This window comes from Arachis hypogaea, chromosome 4 (genome assembly GCF_003086295.3).
Source record: "Arachis hypogaea cultivar Tifrunner chromosome 4, arahy.Tifrunner.gnm2.J5K5, whole genome shotgun sequence".
In the NCBI taxonomy this organism is placed as follows: domain Eukaryota; kingdom Viridiplantae; phylum Streptophyta; class Magnoliopsida; order Fabales; family Fabaceae; genus Arachis; species Arachis hypogaea.
In genome coordinates this window covers 41,040,601-41,051,087 of record NC_092039.1, presented here as the reverse complement: position 1 = coordinate 41,051,087, position 10,487 = coordinate 41,040,601, and the positions used below count along the sequence as shown (strand labels likewise).

Genomic DNA, 10,487 nt, shown 5'->3' with positions numbered 1-10,487 from the left:
CTGTGGGGGCTCAGTTTGACTCTGTTTTGAGAGAAGCTCTTCATGCTTCCTCTCCATGGTTACAGAGGGATATCCTTAAGCCTTAAACACAAGGGATTCTTCATTCACTTGAATGATCAATTCTCCTCTGTCAACATCAATCACAGCCTTTTCTGTGGCTAGGAAGGGTCTGCCAAGGATGATGGATTCATCCATGCACTTCCCAGTCTCTAGGACTATGAAATCAGCAGGGATGTAATGGTCTTCAACTTTTACCATAACATCCTCTACAAGTCCATAAGCTTGTTTTCTTGAATTGTCTACCATCTCTAGTGAGATTCTTGCAGCTTGTACCTCAAAGATCCCTAGCTTCTCCATTACAGAGAGAAGCATAAGGTTTATGCTTAACCTTAGGTCACACAGAGCCTTCTTGAAGGTCATGTTGCCTATGGTGCAAGGTATTGAGAACTTTCAGGGTCCTGTCTCTTTTGAGGTAATCTCTGCCTAGTCAAGTCATCCAGTTCTTTGGTGAGCAAAAGGGTTCATCCTCCCAAGTCTCATTACCAAATAACTTGTCATTTAGCTTCATGATTGCTCCAAGGTACTTAGCAACTTGCTTTTCAGTGACATCTTCATCCTCTTCAGAGGAAGAATACTCATCAAAGTTCATGAATGGCAGAAGTAAATCCAATGGAATCTCTATGGTCTCAGTGTGAGCCTCAAATTCCCATGGTTCCTCATTAGGGAACTCATTGGAGGCCAGTGGACGTCCATTGAGGTCTTCCTTAGTGGCGATCACTGCCTCTTCCTCCTCTCCAATTTTGGCCATGTTGATGGCCTTACACTCTCCTTTTGGATTCTCTTCTGTATTGCTTGGAAGAGTACTAGGAGGGAGTTCAGTAACTTTTTTACTCAGCGGACCCACTTGTGCCTCCAAGTTTCTAATGGAAGACCTTGTTTCAGTCATGAAACTTTGAGTCGTTTTGATTAGACCAGAGACCATGGTTGCTAAGTCAGAGTGGCTCTGCTTAGAATTCTCTGTCTGTTGCAGAGAAGATGATGGAAAAGGCTTGCTATTGCTAAACCTGTTTCTTCTACCATTATTGTTGTTGAAACCTTGTTGAGGTCTCTGTTGATCCTTCCATGAGAGATTTGGATGATTTCTCCATGAAGGATTATAGGTGTTTCTATAGGGTTCTCCCATGTAATTCACCTCTTCCATTGAAGGGTTCTCAGGATCATAAGCTTCTTCTTTAGATGAAGCGTCCTTAGTACTGCCTGGTGCAGCTTGCATTCCAAACAGACTTTGAGAAATCATATTGACTTGCTGAGTCAATATTTTGTTCTGAGCCAATATAGCATTCAGAGTATCAATCTCAAGAATTTCTTTCTTTTGATTCATCCCATTGTTCACAGGATTCCTTTCAAAAGTGCACATGAATTAGTTATTTGCAACCATTTCAATAAGTTCTTGAGCTTCTGCAGGTGTCTTCTTCAGATGAAGAGATCCTCCAGCAGAGCTATCCAATGACATCTTGGACAGTTCAAACAGACCATCATAGAAGATACCTATGATGCTCCACTCAGAAAGCATGTCAGAAGGACACTTTCTGATCAATTGTTTGTATCTTTCCCAAGCTTCATAGAGGGATTCACCTTCCTTCTGTCTGAAGGTTTGGACTTCCACTCTAAGCTTACTCAATTTTTGAGGTGGAAAGAACTTTGCCAAGAAGGCATTGACTAGCTTTTCCCAAGAGTTCAGGCTTTCTTTAGGTTGTGAGTCCAACCATATCCTAGCTCTATCTCTTACAGCAAAAGGGAATAGCATAAGTCTGTAGACCTCAGGGTCAACCCCATTGGTCTTGACAGTGTCACAGATTTGCAAGAATTCAGCTAAAAAACTGATGAGGATCTTCCAATGGAAGTCCATGAAACTTGCAATTCTATTGCATTAGAGAAACTAATTGAGGCTTAAGCTCAAAGTTGTTTGCTCCAATGGCAGGGATAGAGATGCTTCTCCCATAGAAGTCGGGAGTAGGTGCAGTAAAGTCACCCCGCACCTTCCTTGCATTGTTGGCATTGTTGTTGTTTTCGGCTGCCATGTCTTCTTCTTGTTTGAAGATTTCTGTTAGGTCCTCTACAGAGAGTTGTGCTTTAGCTTCTCTTAGCTTTCGCTTCAAGGTCCTTTCAGGTTCAAGGTCAGCCTCAACAAGAATGCTTTTGTCTTTACTCCTGCTCATATGAAAGAGAAGAGAACAAGAAAATATGGAATCCTCTATGTCACAGTATAGAGATTCCTTGAGGTGTCAGAGGAAAAGAAAAATAGAAGGAAGAGGTAGAAGAATTCAAACTTAGAAAGATAGAGTTCGAATTGTGCATGTTAGTCCATAAATAGAAGGATGTGAGAAGAGGGAAAGAATTTTCGAAAATAAGTTAAAATATTTTGAAAAAGAATTTTGAAAATTGATTGATGACTTTCGAAAACTAAGAGTGGGAAAGAAACTAAGTGATTTTTGAAAAGATTTTGAAATTAGAAATCAAAAAGATATGATTGAAAACTTTTTTTTTTGAAAAAGATGTGATTAAAAAGATATGATTGAAAAGTTATGGTTTTAAAAAGATATGATTGAGAAGATATGATTGAAAAACAATTTAAAAAGATTTGATTTTTAAAATCAATGACTTGGCTAACAAGAAAAGATATGATTTAAACATTAAGCCTTTCTCAACAGAAAAGGCAACATACTTGAAATGTTGAATCAAATCATCAATTGTTAGCAAGTATTTTTGAAAACGGAAAGAAATTGATTTTGAAAATATATGATTGAAAATATATGATTTGAAAAAGATTTGATTTTGAAAAATTTTGAAAACTTGAAAAAAATCTGCATTAAAAACAAAATCTTCCCTCTTGTGCCATCCTGGCGTTAAACGCCCAGAATGGTATCCATTCTGGCGTTTAATGCCCAAAGCTCTAACCTTTTGGGCGTTAAACGCCCAGCCAGGCACCCTGGCTGGCATTTAAACGCCAGTTTTCCTTCCTCACTGGGCGTTTTGAACGCCCAGCTTTTTCTGTGTAATTCCTCTGCTAAATGTTCTGAATCTTCAATTCTCTGTATTATTGACTTGAAAAGACACAAATTAAAATTTTTTTGGATTTTTAATGATGAGGAAAAATCAAAATGCAACTAAGATCAAATGAACAATGCATGCAAGACACCAAACTTAGAAGTTTGTATAATACTGACACTAACAAGTTGAGAATGCATTTGAGAAACAACAAAACACTTAAGACAAGAGAATTTAAAGATCAGAGCAAGTAAATCATCAAGAACAACTTGAAGATCACAGAAGACACATGAATAATGCAAGTAGAACAGAAACATGCAATCGACACCAAACTTAAAATGAGACACTAGACTCAAACAAGAAAAATTTTTGGTTTTTATGATTTTGTAATTTTTTTGGTTTTTTTTTCGAAAATTATATGGAGAAGAAAATAAAGAGATTCAAAATTTTTAATAAGAATTCCAGGAATCATGCAATGTTAGTCTAAAGCTTCAATCTAAAGGAATTAGACATGGCTAGCTAAGCTTCAGCAGGACATTACATTCAGGAGCTAAATTGATGAAGATCAATCAGCTTTGGTGATGATAAGATCATCACCTTGAAACACTAGAATTCATTCCTAAAAATTCTGAAAAATACCTAATCTAAGCAACAAGATGGAACCGTCAGTTGTCCAAACTCAAACAATCCCCGGCAACGGCGCCAAAAACTTGGTGTTGTTGCCGGATCAAAACTTGGCACTGTTATTGCAAGGAACAAATGCGAAACTGTAGTTAGGACATTTAATTCCCCGGCAACGGCGCCAAAAACTTGGTGCATGAAATTGTGATCATCCACGGCACCATCAACATGGTACGCTCAATTGTAATCTCAACTTTTTATCACAACTTCGCACAACTAACCAGCAAGTGCACTGGGTCGTCCAAGTAATAAACCTTATGCGAGTAAGGGTCGATCCCACGGAGATTGTTGGTATGAAGCAAGCTATGGTCATTTTGTAAATCTCAGTCAGGTAGATTCAAATGGTTATGAATAATTTATGAATAAAGCATAAAATAAAGATAGAGATACTTATGTAATTCATTGGTGAGAATTTCAGATAAGCGTATGGAGATGCTTTGTCCCTTCCATCTCTCTGCTTTCCTACTGTCTTCATCTAATCCTTCTTACTCCTTTCCATGGCAAGCTGTATGTAGGGTTTCACCGTTGTCAGTGGCTACCTCCCATCCTCTCAGTGAAAATGTTCAACGCGCTCTGTCACAGCACGGCTATTCAGCTGTCAGTTCTCGATCATGTCGGAATAGAATCCAGTGATTCTTTTGCGTCTGTCACTAACGCCCCACAATCGCGAGTTTGAAGCTCGTCACAGTCATTCAATCCTTGAATCCTACTAAGAATACCACAGACAAGGTTTAGACCTTCCGGATTCTCTTGAATGCCGTCATCAATGCTAGCTTATACCACGAAGATTCTGATTAAGGAATCCAAGAGATATTCACTCAATCTAAAGTAGAACGGAGGTGGTTGTCAGGCACACGTTCATAGGTGAGAATGATTATGAGTGTCACGGATCATCACATTCATCAAGTTGAGGAACAAGTGATATCTTAGAACAAGAATAAGCCGAATTGAATAGAAGAACAATAGTAATTGCATTAATACTCGAGGTACAGCAGAGCTCCACACCTTAATCTATGGTGTGTAGAAACTCCACCATTGACAATACATAAGTGATAATGGAGATCATTGGCTTCGGCCCCAGAGAGGGAACCAGAAGATCCAAGATGAAAATACAATAGCGAAAGGTCCTATTTGTAGAGAACTAGTAGCCTAGGGTCACAGAAATGAATAAATGACATAAAAATCCACTTCCGGGCCCACTTGGTGTGTGCTTGGACTGAGCATTGAAGCATTTTCGTGTAGACACTCTTCTTGGAGTTAAACGCCAGCTTTTATGCCAGTTTGGGCGTTTAACTCCCATTCTTGTGCCAGTTTCGGCGTTTTACGCCAGAATTCTTGAGCTGACTTGGAACGCCTGTTTGGGCCATCAAATCTCGGGCAAAGTATGGATTATTATACATTGCTGGAAAGCCCAGGATGTCTGCTTTCCAACGCAGTTGAGAGCGCGCCAATTGGGCTTCTGTAGCTCCAGAAAATCCACTTCGAGTGTAGGGAGGTCAGAATCCATCAACATCTGCAGTCTTTTTCATCCTCTGAATCAGATTTTTGCTCAGGTCCCTCAATTTCAGCCAGAAAATACCTGAAATCATAGAAAAATACACAAACTCATAGTAAAGTCCAGAAAAGTGAATTTTAGCTAAAAACTAATAAAAATATAATAAAAACTAACTAAAACATACTAAAAACATACTAAAAACACTGCCAAAAATCCTATAAATTATCCGCTCATCACCAGGCCCTAGGAGTGTCATGTATATATTAGCTACGTAGGATGGCGAGGATGTAAACTGACTTGATCTTGTGTAAATGCTACATGTTTTGTTATAGTGTATATGATGTATATTATCAGTTATATTTCTACGTTTCTTTATGCTACTTTCCTTTTACTCTCAATGTATGCTTGATTATTTTATCTCTTCTCCGCAACGTATAAAAAAAAGTTACTCGTAAAATTGGCATCGTTCTAACAAGGGATAGGCTCATATATTAAATATTATTTAATAATTAGGAAGGATAAGTTAGTAACACTTAGCTTCTTGTATGACCATGGCATACTGGGAGTTGGGTCGTTACAATTTGGTATAAGAGTAGTTCGTTCCCAATAGAGCCTGGGGAGTGGACTGACTGTGCTTCACTGCACACTTTGTTGTGTGTCTCATGCTTATAGGATATTTATGTGATATGTGTTGCATGATTGTCTCTATGTTTTCATTCTGGGAATGTTCACACTTGACTTGAAGTGTTAAGACTGATCACCTTAATAATGATTGTTTGGTGTGAACAGGACCACGATGGGTTCATGGAGACGAGGCGTACGGGAAGGAATTCCTAATGTTAACTACGAGAGGGAACAGGAAACGTTTATGACTACTATGAACACTGTGGCTGAGGCAGTGCACAAGGCTGCAGTAGTAGTGACTAGGGCTGTTGAACGTCTTGGGGTGAGAAACGGGAATGAGAATGAACATGGAAAAGATAGTGGAAATGATGAGAATAACTTGGGGAATCTCGAAAGACCTATGACCCTTGTGACTTTTCTGAAGGTTAAACCGCCTAAGTTTAAAGGTACACTCGTTGCGACTGATGCTGACCATTGGTTTCGAGCTATCGAACGATCGCTGTGAGCACAGCACGTGGAGTTCACTACTTATATGCTGGAAGGAGAAGCTGAGCATTGGTGGTAGGGGATACAGCGACTGTTGCAACAAGATGAAGGCGATGTTCCTTGGAATACTTTTAAGGATGAATTTTATAAGAGGTATTTTTCGAGGGCAGCTCGTGACGCTAAAGAGATGGAACTTATGCAGCTGAAACAGGGTAACACAACTGTTGCAGAATATGCCCGTAAGTTTGATGACTTGTGCCGTTTCTTCAAGATTTGACAAGGGAATCCTGCTAATTTTGAAGAATGGAAGTGCTTAAAGTTCGAAGGGGGTCTTCGTGAGGATCTGATGAGTTCAGTAGTCCCATTGGAGATACGAGATTTTGATGAGCTGGTTAATAAGTGTAAGTTAGTGGAAGAATGTGCTAAGAAGGTAATTGCATCTAAAGCAAGTCGTCAAGGATTTCCACCAAGGAACTACAATAGTTATAATTGGAAACCACGAAGGACAAACTTCAAGACACCTGGTGTGCCACAGCGAAGGAATCCACAAGTTGGTAACGCTCCTGCTCGCCCTATGGGTGGAAACGGAGGTAGACCAAGGCAGGATAATGGTAAATGACCCCAACAGGCACAGGTGAATACTGCATGTAGGCAGTGTGGGAAAGATCATGGTAATAGACCCTGCTTGTTTGGAACATCCAAGTGTTATATTTGTAATGAACCAGGACATATGGCTAAGAATTGCTCAAAGAGGTTTACTCAGAATCCAGCGCAAACCCAGCAACAAGGTCGAGTGTTTGCTATGACTGCTGATGATGCTATGTAATCAGACGCCCTGATCCAAGGTCAGTGTTATGTTAAAAATGAATTTCTAACTGTACTGTATGATTCGGGTGCATCGCATTCCTTTATTTCTTTAACTGTTGCTCGTGAGTTGGGACTAGATTTCTCTGAGTTGAACTTTGATCTAATTGTTCATACCCATACATCCCAAAATGCTTTGACCAGTTTAGCGTGCCTGCAAGTACCATTCACTATTAGGAACATGGCTTTTATACATGATCTAATCTGTTTGCCTCTATGTGGTTTAGAAGTTCTTCTAGGATTAGATTGGTTATCCAAGTATCATGTTTTCCTTGATTGTTATGAAAGAACTGTTGTTATTCTATCTAATGGTTTAGATATTAAACCATTTTTGTGTCATACTTTATATCTGAATTCTGTAAGAGTTACCTTAGACGGGAGTGATTGTGAGGGGTACGTCCTATTAGCGGCTAGCTCGAATGACAGTGAATTAAGCTTAGAACGAATCCGAGTGGTGAAGGAATTTCCCGATGTTTTCCCGGACGACATACCTGAGTTTCCTCCTCAGCGAGAGATAGAATTCAGCATTGAACTAGTACCTGGAACCGGACCGATTTCCATAGCACCGTACCGGATGTCACCATTGGAACTTCCAGAGTTAAAGAAGCAGTTGGATGAGCTACTTGGAAAGAAATTTATTCGTCCCAGTGCATCACTTGGGGAGCTCCAGTATTGCTAGTAAAGAAGAAGGATGGTGGAATGAGACTTTGCGTAGATTACCGACAGTTAAATAAAGTCACTATCAAGAACAAGTATCCACTTCCACGGATAGATGATTTGATGGATCAGTTGAAAGGTGCAACTGTGTTCTCGAAGATTGATTTGCGATCGGGCTATCACCAGATTTGAGTAAAAGAATTAGATATACCGAAGACTGCATTTAGAACTCGATATGGTCACTATGAGTATACGGTTATGTCGTTTGGACTAACTAATGCTCCTGCGATTTTCATGGATTACATGAATCGTAGTTTCCATCCGTACCTTGATCAGTTCGTAGTGTTTTCATAGACGATATTCTCATCTATTCGAAGACAGAAAGAGAGCATGAAGAACATCTAAGGACTATATTGCAGATACTGAGGACTCGGAAGTTATATGCTAAACTATCAAAGTGTGAATTTTGGACAGATAAGGTGGTATTTTTGGGACATGACATATCATAGGGAGGAATTGCAGTGGATCCTTCAAAAATTGAAGCAGTAGTGCAATGGAAACCACCTACAACCATTACAGAAGTTCAGAGTTTTCTTGGACTTGCTGGATATTACCGGAGGTTTATCAGAGGATTTTCACAGATAGGCTTACCTCTGACTTACCTTACACGAAAGGAAGTTCCGTTCGTTTGGACATCTGAGTGTGATAGAAGTTTCAACATACTTAAGGAAAAGTTAACAACTGCACCTGTATCAGTACTACCCGACCCACAGAAAACATTTGAAGTATACTGTGACACCTCTCATAAAGGACTTGGCTGTATGCTGATGCAAGACAAGAATGTGGTGGCTTATGCTTCCCAGCAGTTGAGACCTCATGAACAAAATTATCCAACGCATGACTTGGAGTTGGCTGTAGTAGTGTTTGCTCTGAAGATCTGGAGACACTATTTGTATGGCTCTCAACTAGAAGTTTTCTCCGACCACAAAAGTTTAAAGTATATCTTTGACCAGAAAGATCTTAATATGCGACAACGAAGGTGGATGGAATTTTTGAAGGACTATGATTTCAAGTTAAGTTATCACCCAGGGAAAGCGAACGTGGTGGCAGACGCTTTAAGCAGGAAGAATTTGAGTATCTCTTGGATGATGATAAAGGAAGAAAAGCTACTTACGGAATTTGAGGACCTTAAATTGACTATGACTGAAATGTCAAGTGGAGTCCGTCTGGTCCAATTGCATATAACACCAGATTTTAAGATTAGTATTTAGCAAGCACAAACACAGGATTTAGAAATGATGACGATGCTGAGACGGATGAAAGTAGAGGAACCAGAAGCTGTAAAACAAGATCGTAGCGGTCTTTGGAGGTACAAGAACAGGATTTGTGTGCCTAGCTCTGGAGATTTGCGACGGAGGATTCTTGTAGAAGCTCATTAAAGTAGATTCTCCATGCATCCTGGAGTGACAAAGATGTATTAAGATTTGAAAAAATGTTCTGGTGGCCGGGCTTAAAGAAAGCGGTTGCTGACTATGTCTCAAAATGTTTAACCTGTCAGAGGGTGAAGGTGGAACATCAGAAGCCGTCAGGAACCCTGTAACCCTTGGAAATACCCCAATGGAAATGGGAGCAGATCACTATGGATTTTGTCACAGGATTGCCAAGGACCTCAATAGGGCACGATGCTATTTGGATAATTGTGGACAGGTTAACAAAATCAACGCATTTCCTTCCGATTCGAGTTGACTATACTTTAGAAAGGCTGGCACGGATATATATTCAAGAAATCATATAATTGCACGGGATACCTTCGTCAATTGTTTCAGATTGAGATCCGAGGTTTACTTCCAGATTCTGGGGAGCTTTCCAGAAAGCGTTGGGGACAGAATTGCACATGAGTACAGCATACCATCCTGAGACAGACGGACAATCCAAACATTAGAAGACATGCTAAGATCTTGTGTGTTGGACAACCAAGGCAGTTGGGATTAGTATTTGCCCTTGATCGAATTCGTCTACAATAACAGCTACCAACAAAGTATCGGGATGGCACCTTATGAAGCTCTCTACGGAAGAAGATGTCAGACACCATTGTGTTGGAATGATGACGGAGAAGCTAGTATCTTGGGTCCAGACTTAGTTTAAGAAACTACAGAGAAGATAAAGGAAATTTGTCAGAAGATCCAGACAGCACAAAGCCGTCAAAAGAGCTATGCCGATAATAGACGTAGAACCTTAGAGTTTAGGGAAGGAGACCATGTTTTTCTTAAAGTAACCCCGACTAGTGGAATAGGTAGAGTCCTTAAGACTAAAAAGCTTAACCCTCGATACATAGGACCTTTCCAAATACTTAAAAAAGTCGGTCTAGTAGCGTATCAAATAGCCCTTCCTCCATATCTGTCAAACCTTCATGATGTTTTTCATGTCTCGCAACTTAAGAAATATATTCCCGACGAAAATCACATTTTACAACCAGAGACAGTACAGTTACAAAACAATTTAACATATCAAGCATCACCAGTTCAGATCGTAGAAAGAAGTGATAAGCAGTTGATAAACCACTATTTTATGGTTTATATTGTGTTTAATTGTGTGGTTTTATCATGATCCTTACCCACTTATTCATTAATTT

The 10,487-nt window shown here is 39.7% G+C and overlaps 1 non-coding gene across 1 annotated transcript; it reads left to right on the top strand.

Annotated features, from left to right (window-relative positions):
• Positions 1–1,567: 1,567 nt before the first annotated feature.
• Positions 1,568–1,675, top strand: LOC112798456 (small nucleolar RNA R71). Its single transcript, XR_003200067.1, has one exon. It is a non-coding gene; the product is annotated as a small nucleolar RNA R71 (small nucleolar RNA).
• The last annotated feature ends 8,812 nt before the right edge of the window (positions 1,676–10,487 follow it).